General features: G+C 42.4%; 2 protein-coding genes across 2 annotated transcripts in view; both read left to right on the plus strand.

The window, feature by feature from the left end:
* Positions 1–20,377, plus strand: part of LOC131936973 (putative PPE family protein PPE54) — a 52,636-nt gene that overhangs the window by 2,695 nt on the left and 29,564 nt on the right. The window lies entirely within an intron of this gene.
* Positions 10,814–20,377, plus strand: part of LOC131936986 (toll-like receptor Tollo) — a 74,034-nt gene continuing 64,470 nt past the window's right edge. Inside the window, exon 1 of the mRNA XM_059294152.1 lies at positions 10,814–10,968. The gene's annotated coding sequence lies outside the window, so the exon portion shown is untranslated. The remainder of the gene's footprint in view (positions 10,969–20,377) is intronic.

Genomic DNA, 20,377 nt, shown 5'->3' on the forward strand with positions numbered 1-20,377 from the left:
AGGCCGATCACCCCGGACATAGAGCATCTAAATCATACACTGGCCGCACAGAGGTGAAAAAAATTATCTCCTGGTGAAAGATTTATTCACACGTTAAAACACATTTATATTGCCTCGGGGAAACGGTGAACTAGCGAATGATTTTTAGAACTATAAGGCCGATTGGATGTATGTCCTTGACACTCCATGAACTGAACTGACAGGGCCGAAACTCCATGAACTGACAAGGTTGACACTCCATGAACTGACAAGGTTGACACTCCATGAACTGAACTGACAAGGTTGACACTCCATGAACTGAACTGACAAGGTCGACACTCCATGAACTGAACGGACAAGGTCGACACTCCATGAACTGAACTGACAAGGTCGACACTCCATTAACTGACAAGGTTGAGAGTGTCTGTGAAAACAATGTGAACGGTAAATAACCCTAGTTGAAACGTAAATGTACCTACATTTGAGATTTGAAATAAATATAGACACCGTCGCACTAGACATCACTATCTCCTCTACCAGCTAGAAACATTCACCACACTTCATAAAGTCGTATTTTGTTTACCTAGCAATTATAATGTGACGTGAAAGACGGCATTAATCGTTTCTCCCTTTTACCTTTAGTTAAATACCATCGCGAGAGGTAATCGTTCAGACCGTACAATTATACGGGAGATTGACTTTTTCTTCCTAATCATTTGAGTTCAACTCGTCGTTATTTACTGCAGTTAAATCTGCTCGCTATAATCTATGCTGGTTTTAAGATTTGTTTAGCCAATAATCTTTCGTGTATAACCTTTTAAAAACCTCATGTTTACAGAACCATAATGTCATATTGGCTGTGTTTTTTCGTTACCATGTTGGTCAACTAGCTACACTTTGCTCATGTTGCCAACAAGTGGACGCACTCGTTTACAAAAAGACGGTGTAAAGCGTTTTAGTCATTCATGTTCATGTATAAATGATGTATAATTTAAACTTTATTAATTTGATTTTTAAAATCAAGTAACAACAAAGCTAAGCCCCACACACGTTTCCTAGTTAGGTCCTATACTTTGCTCTATCTTACACTAGCTACGTCCTATTCCATGTCCTATCGTGTCCCCCGTGTCCTACTTAGATCCCATGATCGGTCCTATTTTATGCTATTTAATCAAACTTTGACCTTTACTCTATCCAGCAATAATGTCGTGTCTATCCTTACACGTGTCTGTATGTATCACATAACACATGCTTTTACTAACGCTCAACACATACATCCAAATTTTTAGAATAAACGTTGGATTCTGCTGATTTCCATTCTTTAATTTGATCATTTCGTTTCGTTTTTCTCTTGGAGAAGTTGGCTTTTAAACAAGACATGTGATAAGAAAATAATGGCCAAAGCCTTTAAATAAGAATGATTTGCTGAAACTACAAACTCCTAATCTTCCCGAGCTCGCCATTTCTTGCGCAGCAACCCAATGCGCACACAAAGAGGAAGTGGCGAAATACATTTCTCTTAGAAGCGAAATTATGTCCCATTATACAAGCTTATATCTGTGGCCTATATACATGCATGGATAAATACATACTTATATGTATATATATATATATATATATATATATATATATATATATATATATATATATATATATATATATATATATATCAATAGTATTATGTAAGTGTTTACTTTAAACGTCTACATGCAGCGTTCTGATTTAATTTTCTGTATGTACCGAGGAGCACACAATGGTTCAAATCGCCCGTTAAAAAAAAACATTTGCGGGCCTAACATAAAATATACCAGTCAACACAACAGCCATTTAATTAAAGCTTACAGGAACATTCCCCGTAGCTCTCTCGTGCGTTCGCTAGTCGCGGCCCACGGGCATAGACCTTCTTTACTAATTGACTCTAGACTATGGATTTCTACGCTGGAAGTAGTGCGAACTTGGGTCATGTGACCAACTTAGCGGGGAGGGACGACTAGAGTCGGAGTACTATGATGGGCTAGACTAGAGGGAGAGAACTAGAATTGGCTTGACTAGAGGGAGAGAGATGTTTAGGAGGAACTATACTAGAAGGGAGAGAACTAGGATGATCTAGACTAGAGGAGAGAGAATAAGAATGATCTAGACAACATGGAGAGAATAAGAATGATCTAAACTAGAGGGGAGAGAACTAGGATGGGCTAGACTAGAGGAGAGAGAACTAAGATGATCTAGAGAGGGGAGAGAACTGACTACCTACAGGGCGACAGCCGCGCCATGTTTACAAACAATGTCGAACATCTAAATGAGCAGGGCACCAGGGCCATGGCCGCGATGATTTCCTAACATGTAAACCAGGGGTCCTTAACCAGAAGTTCATGGGCCCCCTAGGGGGTCCCCCGAGCTGAGATGAGAAAATTAACTCGTTAGTTTTATATTTTGGTGTGATGGGGTTGTTGAACCGTGGTCAGGTTGGTAAATTGGATGTGACACAGAAATTAGCAGAAGTTGATGTTAAACGATGGCAAAACGACTGTGTTATGGTTAGTGTATGTTAGGAGCACTACATAGCACCATGTCGAAACACTCCGAACATAACACACACGCAACATAACACGCACTTATTAAACGACAAACACTGTTACGCACTGAGCACAGCACACACACCATTTATTAAACACAACACATGTACTAAACGCCCTCTAAAGTGCTTGGTGTTGGTATGTAATTTGATACTAAAATGTTTTGTGTACAATACACTATTTCCTGTCAATTGTTTTTCTCAGTTTTAACGTTAGAGCCCCCCCCCCCCCACCGCCATCCTTACTTGGATATTACTCTAAGGATAGGTAATCAGTAAACTCAGTGTAATTAACCTAAATGAGCTTCGGAGTTTAACCTTTGACCTTTATACGACGATATGTGGTGGGTTGTAGAGACCAGAAATTTCTTTCATCTGAATTTATCATATGTCAGTTTTTAGTCAAACATATATGTCAGCTGTCAGTCAAACATATGTGTCAGTCAAACATATGTGTCCGTTGTCAGTCAAACATATGTATCAGTTTTCAGTCACTGAAGTATCTGTCAGTTGAAGGCCAAGCGCTTGCATACAAGTTTGGGTGAAGGTCACGTCCCACTCCCCGTAAAAGTAATATACTCAGCATAGTTCAAAATTATTACTTTTTGATTGTTTCTACTTTTGTTCTAGCAAATATGGAATTGCATTTAAATGAACTTATTTTAGTTAACTATAGGCATAAGTACCTAGCATAAGATGCGTTATTTCGTAATCAAAGCTAAAATGCTCCTTTATATTTTGATATATTTCTAAACCACTTCTCATTTAATTACTTAAAAGCATAACAGTGAGAAGATAAGTGATGAAAACACCAGCATCTCCCCTTATCCCACGACCCCAATCCAACATCCACCCCTCCCCACGCCTCACCATCCGCTCCTCCCCCGTGCCACACCATCAGCCTCCCCCCCCCCCCCCCCCCCCACGCCCACCATACAGACTCCCGACCGTCATTAGCTTCCCCTAAAAATCTCAGACCAAGTCCAGGTCTATAGAAAGTCGTTTGGGGCACTACACAAAAGGTTAATAGAACCTTGGCCTCGCTTCATGCCTCACCCTGACCATAAGTCGCCCCACGGCATCCCCTGCTTAACTACAGCATCCCGCCCCACCCCACACCCGTTACCTCTTGTTTGACCGACCCCGCGCGTGTTTGTGTGTCTATTTGTACGAGGACGGGGGTGGGAAGTGGGGGTCTGAGTGGGGGTCATCGTGGCCCCAACCAAAAAAAAACTTAAATAAACGCCGCCTATTGTGTGGGTGTGAGGGACGGGCATTTCACCGTCAGCGGTCAGTGTCTGGGGGAGCGGATATTAGCGGGACTCAAGGGTGGGAGGGGGGGGGAGCGCTGAATGCTGATCACGTGACTATTGGACGGTGTTTTCCGCGGCTAAAAGCACGTGATACAATGCTTGGAATTAGGGCCACTTTCGAGGGTCGCTCTTATATTTTAGGGCTACTTCAAGGGTCACTTTTGTAGTTAATATCCGGGGGGTGAGGCTCAAGAGAGGCATGTGTTGGGGTAACGAAGGCAATAGAGCGACCCACGGCCTCATCTCCTGCTACCAATGCCCGTTAGTCTCCAATTTCACTTCCTCATTTCTTTAATCATAAATATGAGAAAGGGGGACGGGCGAATATAAATGTCCTATAACAATATACATATACACTACTTTACTTACATTCCAATTTAGGTATGGCAAATTTTAAAAAAAATTAAAACGTAAATATAAAAAATGAATGTCCGAAATAATATTGTTCAACGCTTGAAAGCGAAAAAAAATCGTCATGTTAGGTGTATTGTCAAAACGGTATTTTTAAGTGGTAAATAAACTTAGACCCTATAAATGGAAATGACCACCCGAAATGGACTTGGATCAAAGCCTAATGAGGAAATTGTCCATTAAATTTAATTATCCCTGGTGGGTGTTATTGGCAATTATCATTCAATTACTGATTAGCCAATCGAACGGAGTAGCGCCCCGCAGGTTGACCTTATTACCTGCGCAGGTTCCTAAAGTCAGTATTATTGCAATCAATTAACTCTTGCTGATTGAGCCGATCGCAATCGATTGGCTGGACGGTTTTAGATATGGTTTGACCAGAAATTGGAGAAAGGTTGCCAGCTCAGCTCTGAATGTGGTCGGTGTTTGTCTCAACTTCAGTCAATAGGACCCGCTGTAACACGAACTAGACAAAATAGTCAACACAATTCTATAAATAGACACAGAACATGAGACGTTCCTGTGTAGATTTAGTTTTTATCGTTTTAAGTTAATTGTGTTTGAACTTTTATCAATTTGCGTTGGCAGTTAAGTATGGGTTCAAGCTATAGGGTTTGTTCAACTAACGAAAAAAAAAAAAAGAAACTAATAATGAAAAATGGATGTAAAATAAAAATATGAAAAATTGATGGTTGTTCATTTGGGTGAGTTGACATTACGACAAAGCAAAAAAAAAAAAAAGAACGTCACACTCAGGTTATAATAAGGGGAGAGGGGGTGGGCGAAGGGGGTTAGATCGGAGAAAAGAACTATTTCTTACAGGTCAATGCAATTAATGTGAAATAGTGTGAACACTTAATGCTAACACAATTGCTACAGCTCAAACTGACAGCAAAAACTGACAATGCCACCACTATTGCTACAACTACTACCGAGAATGCCACCACTATTGGTATAGCTACTACTGACAGTGCCACCACTATTGGTATAGCTACTACTGACAGTGCCACCACTATTGCTACAGCTTAAACTGACAACGTCACCACTATTGCTACAGCTACCGACTAAATGCCACCACTATTGCTACAGCTAAAACTGACAATGCCACCACTATTGCTACAGCTACTACTGAGATTACCACCACTATTGCTACAGCTACTACTGACTTGCTAGCTCTATCCCCACGACAGTCACTGACTTACATGCTAACGCCAACGCGCAACAGGACCCAACCATTAGTCGCCTGTTAATTTTTTAATGAAAGACATTATTGGGCATATCTTTTTATAAGACCGCCTTTTCGCTGTTCGAAGACTACATGAAAAGGAACGATTCATCCGGCCGTTAAAGAGTTAATGGCCGTAGGACTTGTGTTTTTCTCTCTCGAGCTTAAGCGCTCACCTCGGCCTCGGTCGATTGGTCGTCACTTGATTGTTTCTCGACCATAAAAGTCTATTGTTGGCCATAACATTCTGGAACATAAAAGCCTATTGTTGGAATACATCATTCGTCCAACAAGCATTATTATTGGATGGAGCGCGTTTGGGGAAGGACTGGATTGTGCGGCGTAAAGTCATTTCGTTAGAACAACGTCAGCAACAGAAAATAAAAATATTTTTACAAAATTGCAAATGAACAATTATTTAATTAAATAATTAGCTTGATGTTTAATAAGACATTAAGTAAATTGCATGCATGTTCTTACAATTCGACTTCATACATTTATTCGAACATAAAGATGAGCATTTATATACAAGTGCTAAATAGCGGTGAATTCCTTTCATCGCTGTGGTAAGATCACTCACTAATTTGTGTTGCTGGCTACCACAATAGACTTCAGCTTTTTCTGTGGCTGAGTCAAATACCGTTTTCACTTGAGTTTGGCGTAAACATGCAATTGACTTTTGTAATTACAATTCTAACGTAATGATTACACTAATTGGCGTCAGCTTCAGTAAGGACAAGTTGTTCTTTTAATTAACGCCTGCCCCTATTGTGGTACATTTCTTTGATTGGACATGGGCTAAAGGTTAATGACCCTCCATTGTGACCCAATTAACATTTGAGGGAGTTTTCCTGGAATTGTTGATTTATAGCTGGAAGCGCCCTCTCGCGAGTGACAACGGTTGGACAAAGAGCTTTGACGTCCAGGACCCGCCTAACTCCTGCTGTGGGGGAATGAGATTTCTGGAAGCGTTTTCCTTTCTCTTTTAACAGACGGCCCAGGGGGGGGGGGGGTGGGGGGGAGAGAATAATGTTATGAAACAAGCCATGTATTCATGTTGGGCTTAAATATGAAGATTGTCTGGAAGTGTCTTGTCTGAGTGCTTGTCTGCACATGGTGTATTTTCTGATTGCTTGTCTGCACATGGTGTATTTTCTGATTGCCTGTCTGCACATGGTGTATTTTCTGACTGCTTGTCTGCACATGGTGTATTTTCTGATTGCTTATCTGCACATTGTGTATTTTCTGATTGCTTGTCTGCACATGGTGTATTTTGTGATTGCTTGTCTGCACATGGTGTATTTTCTGATTGCTAGTCTGCACATGGTGTATTTTCTGATTGCTTGTCTGCACATGTGTCTTGTCTGCAAGTCTGTTTAAAGATTTTTGTTTAGTTTTTGTTTAATAATATCGTGTTTGATTGTAGTCTTTACCTGAAACTTCATTCAAAATATCAAACCTCACTACTACACATTTAAGATCTCTCCAAGATGTAATCAAATAAGAATGTTACTATTGAGGTCATGTCCTAATTAAGAAATTTACACCTACATTTATCTGCACTTGACATCTTCTCACCTAGATATCAATCAGTTTAGGTAAACACATTTTAGGTCTACCCTAAAGTCACCAATCAGTTGAGGTTAAACCATTTTAGGTCTACCCTAAAGTCACCAATCAGTTGAGGTTAAACCATTTTAGGTCTACCCTAAAGTCACCAATCAGTTGAGGTTAAACCATTTTAGGTCTACCCTAAAGTCACCAATCAGTTGAGGTTAAACCATTTTAGGTCTACCCTAAAGTCACCAATCAGTTGAGGTTAAACCATTTTAGGTTTACCCTAAAGTCACCAATCGAGGTAAACACATTTGAGGTTTACCCTAAAGTCACCAATTGAGGTAAACACATTTAGGTTTAGCCTAAAGTCACCAATCACCATAAACAATCATAAACTAATGGTTGCCTTACACACACCGAGCAGGTGAAGCTTCTTACTTCAAGCTCACAGTAGGAAATTATAACACGATATGACTTGTCGCTATATAAAACACGATATGACTTGTCACTATATATAACACGATATGACTGCTCGCTATTGATCTATGTACACGTTGAAAAGAGCAGCCATGTTTGTGTTTATAAAACGCCCAATTTCCTGTACGTCTCAAGTTTGTTTTCGCTTGAGCGCTTGCACAAACATAAACAAGGATCGATCTATCGGAGGAAAACGTAAACACTCGTACCACGTGATTTGTGTAACGTCTTGTATGACGTCATAGTTGAGTGGACACTTGTCTCCATAACATGTTAATTACTGGCCTCTATCAACCTGCTTTAGACTTGTGTCTATATTAACCTGCTTTAGACATGTGTCTATATAACCTGCTTCATACAGGGGTCCGAATCAACCTGCTTTAAATCTCTTTAAAAAGTTCTGAATCATCATACTCTGTCTCACCCTAGCCTGTACTACCATAATCTCTATCTCATCAGTCTGTATCACCCTGGCCTGTATCACCCTGGCCTATATCACCTGCCCTGTATCACCCTGGCCTGTATCACCCTGGCCTGTATCACCCTGGCCTGTATCACCTGCCCTGTATCACCCTGGCCTATATCACCTGCCCTGTATCACCCTGGCCTGTATCACCCTGGCCTGTATCACCCTGGCCTGTATCACCATAACCTGTATCACCATAAACTGTATCACTATAACGTGTATCACCCTGCCTGTATCACCATAACCTGTATCAACCTGCCTGTATCACCATAACATGTATCACCATAACATGTATCACAATAACCTGTATCACCCTGCCTGTATCACCATAACCTGTATCACCCTGCCTGTATCACCATAACCTGTATCAACCTGCCTGTATCACCATAACCTGTATCACCCTGCCTGTATCACCATAACCTGTATCAACCTGCCTGTATCACCATAACCTTTATCACCATGCCTGTATCACCATAACCTGTATCACCCTGCCTGTATCACCATAACCTGTATCACCCTGCCTGTATCACCATAACCTGTATCAACCTGCCTGTATCACCATAACCTGTATCACCCTGCCTGTATCACCATAACCTGTATCACCCTGCCTGTATCACCATAACCTGTATCACCCTGCCTGTATCACCATAACCTGTATCACCCTGCCTGTATCACCATAACCTGTATCAACCTGCCTGTATCACCATAACCTGTATCACCCTGCCTGTATCACCATAACCTGTATCAACCTGCCTGTATCACCATAACATGTATCAACATAACCTGTATCAACCTGCCTGTATCACCATAACATGTATCACCATAACCTGTATCACCCTGCCTGTATCACCATAACCTGTATCAACCTGCCTGTATCACCATAACCTGTATCACCCTGCCTGTATCACCATAACCTGTATCAACCTGCCTGTATCACCATAACCTGTATCACCCTGCCTGTATCACCATAACATGTATCACCCTGCCTGTATCACCATAACCTGTATCAACCTGCCTGTATCACCATAACCTGTATCACCCTGCCTGTATCACCATAACATGTATCACCCTGCCTGTATCACCATAACCTGTATCACCCTGCCTGTATCACCATAACCTGTATCAACCTGCCTGTATCACCATAACCTGTATCACCCTGCCTGTATCACCATAACCTGTATCACCCTGCCTGTATCACCATAACCTGTATCACCCTGCCTGTATCACCATAACCTGTATCACCCTGCCTGTATCACCATAACCTGTATCAACCTGCCTGTATCACCATAACATGTATCACCCTGCCTGTATCACCATAACCTGTATCACCCTGCCTGTATCACCATAACCTGTATCAACCTGCCTGTATCACCATAACCTGTATCACCCTGCATGTATCACCATAACCTGTATCACCCTGCCTGTATCACCATAACCTGTATCACCATAACCTGTATCACCATAACCTGTATCAACCTTGCTGTATCACCATAACCTGTATCACCATAACCTGTATAAACCTGCCTGTATCACCATAACCTGTATCACCCTGCCTGTATCACCATAACCTGTATCACCCTGCCTGTATCAACCTGCCTGTATCACCATAACCTGTATCACCCTGCCTGTATCCATATAACCTGTACCAACCTGCCTGTATCACCATAACCTGTATCAACCTGGCCTGTATCACCATAACCTGTATCACCCTGCCTGTATCACCCTGCCTGTATCAACCTGCCTGTATCACCATAACCTGTATCAACCTGCTCAACATGCCTGGCGACCTCTTTGTTTGCCTGTTCTATTTGTATACTCCCCAGGGCGCATGCGCATGATTGTCGGCCATGTTTACGCCAGACGTCTGCCCGTGTATGTCTAACAGCTCCAGCCATTTTCTCGTCAAACATGCCGAGAAAGTGATCAGAGACGGCGGGGGTTTGATCCCCTCATCACAGCCCATTGGTCAAGTGCAGTCAGGTGACATTGTTTGGCCTTGATGAATGGGGCGGCTGGTGGTATTGTGTTCATCACGTGATACCCGGGTCTCGTTAGCCTACATGTACACACACATGTAATGACGGCTAATCATTAGGGTGGGGGGGGGGTTGTTTACCTGCTTCTGTGATAGGCAACCTGCGGCCCATGAGCCACAGTGAGTAAAAAAAAATGGACCACTGTCATTACATCTGAATGTAGCGAAACTATAAAATATACAGAGCATTCGTTGATTTGCGAGTTTCTAAAATGTTTAATGAAATAGAATGGACGTGTGTTCGAATTTGGTCTTACTAAAAATAGTATATCTCCAACCTAGACGAGAAATAATATTAGAAGTTTCATTCAAGTGGTTTTTGTCAAGTTTATAAATTTATTCAACTTAAACCGTAAACGTTATAGATTTGTGCAAATAAACCAAAATAATTTTCGAGGTAAAAGTTGTCTCAAATTGAAATTTCAATTTAATTTACAAAAAGCGTTGAACTGATTAAATAATGTTACTTTCAGAAACACCAGCAAACACAAGATTGTAAAAGAAATTCGGTTTCCATCTATAAGCGCCAAGAGTTAAGCCGTATAGCGGTGCAATCGTTCAATTCCTCACTGTCCTTTACGTTCTGAAGCTTCACGTCTGGAGATTTAGCTACGGATTCTATAAGTGCTCACGCAGAATACCCATAGTGCACCGCGCAGTGGGCGAACCGCCGTAGCAAGGCGCGCGCCTCGATGGCTGGCTTAGCGGTCCTCACCGCCCGCCCCCCACACCCCACGGTGGCGGATTATAACCGTCGCGCTGTTGGCTGTAGCAGTACTTGCAGTCAAGTTGTAAGGCCGGCAGGACAACTCGTGGGGACAGGGACAATGGGAGATCGTGTGGATAAAACTACAGCAGGATCGGACTATTGTGATTCTTTTCCCACTTGCTAAAGCTAATTGGATAAATATTTTGTTTGTTTTATCGAAGGTTTGAGTTTTTTTGTTTATATTTAGTCCCTGTTGTTTGTTTACATAAATCGGTGTTGTGTTGATGTTTTACCGTAGGGGTGGAGCGTTATTGCGCTTGACAAACTCTAACATCTGTCGACGTGAATTGTAGTTAACGGGAATATTGTGACCTTGAACTCCCCCTCCCCCCTCCCTCCCTCTCTGATTTTATCGTTGACTGCATCTGCTACCTATAAACGTATACAATATTGACAGATTTAGACAAATCAATAAACAACAGTGAAGTTTTATTTTCCGCATTTTATATTCGGCTGAATCTTCGGTCTTTCAATTCTTTTAAATTTTTTTTTTTTTTTTTCATTAAAAGCGTTTTCACATGAAAATGCGAGTAAAAAGACGCTTTGTTGGCTATTGCATACCAACGTACACGAAATAGATAATTTTGTAACGTACAAAGTGAATGAAGTGAATAAACTGAATGAAGTGAATGAAGTGATATATGAATGCGTATAAAGAAACGTTGTGTTGACTGATAGCTCAGCTCGTGACACCAGCCTATGGCACTGCTTTGCTTAATGTCATGACACTTGCTAGCGTATGTGACACTGACATACGCTAGTGACACAGATACTATCGGCTGTTGGCGCTAACAGAGTTACGTAACACTGACATTGTCAGTACGAAGTTGGTTGCTCTGACATGTGTGACACTGACCATGTAGGTTAATCATGTTGTCAGGGTTGTGTCAGTAGCGATGACATTGTCAGTGTTTACTGTTATCAGTGTCCGACAATTTCTCCACTGACCACGTGATCAGTTGTTGAAACACAGGCTGTCAGGCGGTTGGTGCCGTATCGACCCCCGGGGTGGGGATCTGTGTACTCGTCCCGTGGGACGGGGATGACTTGGTGCCACTGGTCATGTTGACACACGCCTAACTGAGTGACATGTGTCAGTCAGACCCAACTGTGTCTTGCCAGGTGTGTCAGTCTTGTGTCAGTATGTCAGTCTACCACTGACATGTGTCAGTCTTGTGTCAGTATGTCAGCCTACCCGTGACGTATTTGTCCGTTTGTCAGTCTTGTGTCAGTGTGTCAGTCTACCACTGACATGTGTCAGTCTTGTGTCAGTGTGTCAGCCTACCCGTGACGTATTTGTCCGTTTGTCATTATTGTGTCAGTGTGTCAGTCTACCACTGACGTGTCAGTGTGTCAATATGTCAGAATTTCGTGTCTGTCACAGTACCGTGTCGTCATATCACGTGACTTGTGTCTGACATAGACCTAGGCTTTAGCTCCAACACAACAGAAACTCGACCCTAGGCTGAAATTGAAATGTAATCCTAGAGGCGTCCCGCTATAGAGATTGTATTTCAGGTTTCCATTTTAAAACATCAGCTAGCCTATGTTTTGCTTCTGAAAGTGGTAATGACACGTTCGATTTTCCTCTTTACGATAAGCTAAAACTCTCTGAATAATACATTTTTCGCTTTTCTTTTTTTCAAATCGCGCAACAGCTTATGTGTGTTTGCATTCAATATTTTCCCATTCAAAGCCTTATTGTTCTAATTGTTACTCATTAATTATTGTCTTAATTTAGAACTTTCTATTAAAATATTTCGCTGTATCGGATATCTTCAAGACAATTGTACAATTAACGCACGGCCACGCAGCTTAAAGGATCACTAGTAAAGTTGTGCTGTGCAGATGTACTTATCATTTGAGTACCCTAGTGTACCGGCCATCTCATAGAGCACTGTACCGGCCATCTGATAGACTACTGTACCTGCCATCTGATAGAGTACTGTACCGGCAATCTAATAGTGTACCGGCAATCTAATAGTGTACCGGTCATCTCTTAGAGTACTGTTCCGGCCACACATCTCATAGAGTACTGTACCGGCCATCTCATAGAGTACTGTACCTGCCATCTGATAGAGTACTGTACCGGCAATCTAATAGTGTACCGGCAATCTAATAGTGTACCGGTCATCTCTTAGAGTACTGTTCCGGCCATCTCATAGAGTACTGTACCGGCCATCTGATAGAGTACTGTACAGGCCATATCATAGAGTACTGTACCGGCCATCATATAGAGTGCTGCACCGTAACATCAACCACTTGTACCGTAACATCAACCACTTGTACCGTAACATCAACCACTTGTACCGTAACATCAACCACTTGTACCGTAACATCAACCACTTGTACCACACTGTATGTGTAACAAGATTTTACCACCTCGTTATACAACAGCCACTAAGTGCCACAGCCAACAAAGCGAGGCAACTCCTATAGAACTTAAGTGGAGTCGTTTCCCCTAATAGTCAAACACCGCCTCGTTCCCTTCTTCACTTGCAAGGTCAAGTTCACAAATAAGTATAACTGTTGAATCCGACTCCAATGACGCAGTTGGTACTTAAAATCGGCGTCACGGTTAACATTATCTAACCCAAACATGACACACACTTGTCGTTTCTCTCACATAAATTTATACAAAATATTTCATCCGTGATTTTACTCTACATATCGCAAAGGCCAATCCGTCTAATTACTGCTTCTAGTATGTCTTAGAACTAGCTGAATATCATTAAAGGGCAAGTTAAGCTTTTCATATTATCATGTTTTTTAATTGGTGCATAATTATACGACATCATTAACCCATTTCGCCATGTACGTCACGTGACCTTAGTACAAGAGACGTGACCTTTCAACCAGCGCGGTCAAAGACAGCGGCGTGGGTCTAGAGTCGTATGTAAACAAGGGGCGCTGAATGTCAACATCTTCGATTGAAGTAGAGTCCACGTTTGACACTTTGACGTCCGACACTTTGACGTCCGATACATTGACGTCCGACACTTTGACGTCCGACACTTCCACGCGCCACTTATACTACAGATGACGTGGTTTCTGTAGTCGTAGCACTCATTACTTCCCCTGTCCATTGTCTGTGTGTGGCTACCTCTCCTGCCCATTGTGTGAGGCTACCTCCCCTGTCCAATGTGTAGTTACCTCCCCTTCCCATTGTCTGAGCGTGGCTACCTCCCCTGTCCATGAACCCTGTTTTAAATAATGTAAAGAAAATATACACAAATAACTCAATCTTTGTTTTAGCATGTGATCGCTCGTTACACAATGTATGGGTGCACTCACACCACCCGCCCCGCCCCGATTATGTTACACTCCCCGCCCCAATTGTTATACCCACCCCGCCCCAATTGTTATACCCACCCCGCCCCAATTGTTATACCCACCCCGCCCCAATTGTTATACCCACCCCGCCCCAATTGTTATACCCACCCCGCCCCAATTGTTATACCCACCCCGCCCAAATTGTATACCCACCCCGCCCAAATTGTATACCCACCCCGCCCCAATTGTATACCCACCCCGCCCCCTTTGTTATACCCACCCCGCCCCAACTGTTATACCCGCCCCGCCCCAATTGTAATACCCACCCCACCCCAATTGTATACCCACCCCGCCCCAATTGTATACCCACCCCTTCCAAATTGTTATACCCACCCCGCCCCAATTGTTATACCCACCCCGTTCAAATTGTTATACCCGCCCCGCCCCAATTGTTATACCCACCCCGTTCAAATTGTTATACCCGCCCCGCCCCAATTGTTATACCCCCCGTCCCGCCCCAATTGTTATACCCCCCCCCCCGCCCCGATGGTAACAATACACAGTGACCTGTAGTCATGGATACCTTCACAACACACCATCTACACACTGCTAACACATACATGACACACTGCTAACACATCATCGACACACCGCCAACACATACATGACACATGACAGACACGTGACTCGCGTGTAAGATAACCTGGACCCAAAAAACTAGCCGGTGTCGTCTGCTGATCATGTGACCCCTCCCCCAACAACAGCTGATACCCGGGCGTGGCTATTTTTGGCTAAACCTCTTGTATGAGTATTGACCGCCAACCAGTCCAGTTGTGGTTGTTGTACGGGTGTGTTCAAATCTCAGCGAAACAAGTCATTCCGTTCTATTTATAGACGTGTCACTAAGTTGATTAGTTATGGGGGTTACCGGAGAAGAGGGGTCATGGGTTAGTGGATGAGGGGTCGGGGACACGGCGTTATTTGATTGACCTTGGCGGGGTCATGAATACAGACAGACTTGTCAACAAGTCTCGAGGTGTAACTTGAGCATTTCATCAATTTCTGGTGGAACTCTATCGGGAATACCCGCTGGTGGGGTGGGGGGGGGGGGGAGCTGGTGGGGGGGGGGGGGGCTGGTGGGTGGGTAGAATATTAGGGGGGATTCAACGTAAGGGAATATGGATGATTAGTATGTGGGGAGTGGGGTATGTCAATATTGAGTGTGTGGAGAGAGGGGATGTCAGTATTGAATGTGTGGGGAGTGGGGCTGTCAGTATTTAGTGTGTGGGGGAAGGGGGATGTCAGTATTGGATGTGTGGGGAGTGGGATGTCAGTAATGAGTGTGTGGGTAGTAGGGGGTTAGTACTGAGTGGTTGGGAAGTGGGGGTGTTAATTTTGAGAATGTAAGGGGATGCCACTATTAAGTGTGCGGGGAATGGATGATGTCAGTATTAAGTGGGGGGGGGGATTTTTGTCAGTATTTTGTGTGTGGGGAGCAGGGGGGGGGTAGGACTGAGTGTGTGGGGAGTGGGGCTGTCAGTTTTGAGTGTGTAGAGAGAGTTGTGTCAGATTGAGTGTGTGGGGAGAGTGGGGAATGTCATTATTGAGTGTGTGGGGGAAGGGGGATTTGGCAGTATTTGGATGTCAGTGTTTGTGTGGTCGTGTTAATATTTATATTTGTTTTTAAAAACTACCGTTAACGTGATAAAAACAAAAAAAATATTTGTGTAAATAATTACAACTTTGTAAAGCAAGTAAAACCATCTCCCACTAAAACGGGTCATCTATTATTCTAGCAGCATACAAGGGAAACCACTTGCAGTTTTGTTCTGTTTAAACAAAGAGCTTCAAATTTATGTTAAAAACAGAACATGATTAAAAAAAAACATGAATTAATATTTGATTAGTGACCGTCATTATCGAAGAGAGATTCCATTATAATAATTAATTTAATTGTTTTTAATCAACATGTCCAGACTACACCCGTCAATTTAATTTATATTTTTTTTTAACTGTTTGTTTATTGCTAGTGTTTTCACAGACAAGTGGAGTAGAATTTCAAGGCTGAATAATTTCCCGAATGCAATAAACTCATGAGTGTGTGTGCACGGTTGAAATGTGTACTCACGCTTGAGTTTTGTATGATTTTATTAAATTAAGTTAACGGTTTGGTTGTTTTTATTATGTCTGTAGCTGATTTAGATGTTCATCAATCGTTATTAAATTTGTGAATTTATATTTGTTTTACGCAGCTCATCAATGTAATCTCAGTTGTGTTTCTTACCACGGCTCATAATTTTTATTTTATTTTTTTGTAATGGGAGATAACTCACAGTTCTATTTTTATATTAGTGAGATTTATGAACACGGTCGCCACAAAGCTAGCTGTGACACGGACAAAGTTCGCTAAAAGTCATACTATGACAACGGTCATTGAAATCTTCCTGTGACAACGGTCGCTACAAATCTTACTATGACACTGGCAACGGTCGCTACAAATCTTACTATGACTCTGGCAACGGTCGCTACAAATCTTACTATGACTCTGGCAACGGTCGCTACAAATCTTACTATGACTCTGGCAACGGTCGCTACAAATCTTACTATGACTCTGGCAACGGTCGCTACAAATCTTACTATGACTCTGGCAACGGTCGCTACAAATCTTACTATGACTCTGGCAACGGTCGCTACAAATCTTACTATGACATTTCAACGGTCGCTACAAATCTTACTATGACACTGGCAACGGTCGCTACAAATCTTACTATGACACTGGCAACGGTCGATACAAATTTTACTATGACACTGGCAACGGTCGCTACAAATCTCACTATGACACTGGCAACGGTCGCTACAAATCTTACTATGACACTGACAACGGTCGATACAAATCTTACTATGACAACGGCCGCTACAAATCTTACTATGACAACGGTCGCTACAAATCTCACTATGACACTGGCAACGGTCGCTACAAATCTCACTATGACACTGGCAACGGTAGCTACAAATCTTACTATGACTCTGGCAACGGTCGCTACAAATCTTACTATGACTCTGGCAACGGTCGCTACAAATTTTACTATGACTCTGGCAACGGTCGCTACAAATCTTACTATGACACTGGCAACGGTCGATACAAATCTTACTATGACACTGGCAACGGTCGATACAAATCTTACTATGACACTGGCAACGGTCGATACAAATCTTACTATGACAACGGTCGCTACAAATCTTACTATGACACTGGCAACGGTCGCTACAAATCTTACTATGACTCTGGCAACGGTCGATACAAATCTGACTGCGACTCGGACATCGGTCGCTTTTAAGCTGACTGTGGTTAACGCAAGGCGCCACGCGGACAAACTACTGTTTCATTTTCATTGAACAGCTCCGGCACCGTCGTATAGACGAAATTGATTTCCACCCCGCCCCCTCCCGCCCATAGTTTTTCAATCTCCCTCAAGCCCTGACGGAGCGGGTGTATAGAACAAAGGGCCCGGGGTGAGCTGGGTGTTAAGTGCATTGGGATCGTTGACGGACCAATGTGTCCTATATGTGCAATTAACGTGGGACTAGCAGTGGCAAAGTACACACAGCAACTAGATGTTTCAATGTCCATATAGCTAACTGTGTCCCCGTCCACATAGCTAGCTTTGTCATTGTGCACATAGCTAGCTGTGTCCCTGTCCACATAGCTAGCTTTGTCATTGTGCACATAGCTAGCTGTGTCCCTGTCCACATAGCTAGCTGTATCCCTGTGCACAAAGCTAGCTGTATCCCTGTACACATAGCTAGTTGCTTCCTATACTCTCAAGACATCTTAGAAAACAAATGAAAGTATAAAATATGATTTGCAAATATTAATGCTAGGTTGTTTTGTTTTGTAAAATTTTCCTTAAGATAGATTTCAAGTTAAAATTCTAATATAAATCTAATGTAAAAACACAGCAGCAGTTAGTCTGTGACTAAGCCGCCATCTCACGACGGAGAATTGATTTCCTGGAATAAGTTCCGTCGTCCCATGCAGCAGGAATGTATTGATGAATGTCTTGACTCGGCCCTAACCTGTGCCAGTAGTCAAGAAAGTGGGGAAAAAATTAAACGTGGGGCAACGAGAAATTTGTTCCTTATTGAACCTAATGGCACCAGCTCTTTGATTTCATCGATCCCCCTCCGTCACGGTTCGGTGGTCTCGGTGAAGTTGGGATCTGCTACTAACAGCCCACCACCCCGCCCCTGCCCTGAGTTGTAACTAGCGACCCCGGGGCTAGGGCCACTGATTTGATCACCGCTGATAAACTCACTAATCTGATGTGATTGTCCGACACCCCCACCCCCTCCCACCTCCCTTCCACCACGCTTTGGGTAAAAAAAAACAGATTTCTCTTACTGTGACTAGCCTGGCTTTCCATTGATAACAACTTTTCTAATCCACTCAACATCTTACTAATCCACTCAACATCTTAGTAATCCACTCAACATCTTACTAATCCACTCAACATCTTACTAATCCACTCAACATCTTACTAATCCACTCAACATCTTACTAATCCACTCAACATCGTACTAATCCACTTAACATCTTACTAATCCACTAACATCTTACTAATCCACTCAACATCTTACTAATCCACTCAACATCTTACTAATCCACTCAACATCTTACTAATCCCCTCAACATCTTACTAATCCCCTCAATATCTTACTAATCCACTCAACATCTTACTAATCTTACAACAATCGCCGCCGTTGTGGTTCTTTTAAGTTTATGTTGTTGACGTTTCACTGCTGCAGATCTGTCTTTTCCCCATTTTCTTTTCAACTTCGCTACTTATGTCTACAATGTAAACATTTTTATAAAACACCAGGTTTTTTTAAACCTCCAAAATCTCAATATTTAAACTTCATAAAACTCGCCAAAAAAAAAAAAAACCTACACTAAGTTCGCCTTTCAAACCTCCCAACAAACACAGCCATCTAAGCACCTACAATCTCACCATTTTTACCTATCAAAGCCCGAAATTTGACGTACCCAAAACGCGGAATATAAACCTATTAAACCTGAAACCTCCAAGAACTGGCTCTGTAAACCTATCAAAACTCGCCAATGAACGCCCCACCCCACCCTTTAAATGCACGCGCCTATTCCCCCCCCCCCCCCCTCCCCAGCCTGAAACAATTTGCTGTAATTACTCACAGCCCAGCTGTTTAGCCAAGAAATATTTGTTTAATTATTGAATCATCAATCAGACCCAGATTTTTGTTTTCGCGAAAACCGTTGTTTGTTTTCACAGTAATTCGTTTTCGCCCTTTTCGCGTTTCTATGAAATGAATGATTCTTTATGTTATGAACCTAGAAAAAAAAACAATCTTTGATGGAATAAACTTAGAGTACCAGCTTCAAATAAACTTCAAAAGAATAAAGCTATAAGAAAAGAGAATAAAACTCGTAGTATACTCATATGCAAATAATGAGTTGATTTTGTATGTCAGTAATTTATGACAGGCCAGAGTATAAATGATCGTTTCAGATGTTATTTCGTTGTTTTTATTATAAGTACTATATGCATTGGAGGGTTGCTTCAATGTGTTTGGTCTGGGTGTTGGGGGTGTCAGGGTTTTGGGGTCTGGGTCTCGGTGTTTGGGGTGTCAGGGTTTTGGGGTCTGGGTCTCGGTGTTTGGGGTGTCAGGGTACCAGAATGTGTTGACGATTTTTGTGAGTTGTATTCCAGCCTAATAATTATTAGTGTGTGTGTGTGTGTGTGTGTTCGTGCTATAAGAATTTCGTGTGCGTGTTGTGTTGTGGTGCCCGGGTTCGTATACGTGTTGGTGGTGTACTGTGTCAGCTTTTGTTTTCGTTTTTGGTGTGCTGTGTCGAGTCTTGGTGTGTTTGATAAAGGTATGTTTGTGTGTGCGTGCGTCTGTTGAAATTTTCAATTTGTAAGAGTGTGAAGTGACAGCTATTTTAAAAGTTTCAGGGTCATTATTTAAATACTAGCAACAATGGTTTCTTACCAGTGTTTCTTCCAAACTTTTTTCTCCGGGGGGGGGGCACTTGAAATTTTCGGGGGGGGGGGGGGGGGGGGGGGTAGACTTTCTTCGGGGGGGGGGGGGCGGACACTATTAAAAGTATATATTTTCTCTATAAATTATATAAATTTCATTTCGTTGGGGGGGGGGGGGGGGCGGTAAAAATTTTTTGGGGCCCCGAACAGATGCCTGGAAGAAACTCTGTTTCTTACTATTTTTGCTGTTGCTAAAATTCAACATTTCAAATCAATATCA

Source organism: Physella acuta, unplaced genomic scaffold (genome assembly GCF_028476545.2).
Source record: "Physella acuta isolate Inbredline_101_S28 unplaced genomic scaffold, ASM2847654v3 ptg000197l, whole genome shotgun sequence".
Lineage (NCBI taxonomy): Eukaryota > Metazoa > Mollusca > Gastropoda > Physidae > Physella > Physella acuta.